This window comes from Morone saxatilis, unplaced genomic scaffold, assembly GCF_004916995.1.
Source record: "Morone saxatilis isolate NCDOM2014 unplaced genomic scaffold, NCSU_SB_2.0 Contig7, whole genome shotgun sequence".
In the NCBI taxonomy this organism is placed as follows: domain Eukaryota; kingdom Metazoa; phylum Chordata; class Actinopteri; family Moronidae; genus Morone; species Morone saxatilis.
Window position 1 is genome coordinate 22,930,140 of NW_023340246.1, and position 255 is coordinate 22,930,394.

The window sequence follows — 255 nt, forward strand, 5'->3', positions numbered from 1 at the left end:
AGAGGCTCCAGAATAATAGTGTAAGTGGATCTTGAGTGGAGCCAGTTTGAGTAGATTTCAAGATGTGAGGGTGTTTGCAACATGAACACATCTACAGCCCATAATTCCTCATTCCTTGTTGCCACAGAAACAAAATGAGACACGGGACAGTCGGCTGCACGTGGACGTTGGAGTCTGACTGTTTGTTGAGTCACCGTCCTCCTCTGCCTGAGGGGAGAGCGAGGCATGCTGCAGCCTGCAGAGAGAGAGAGAGAG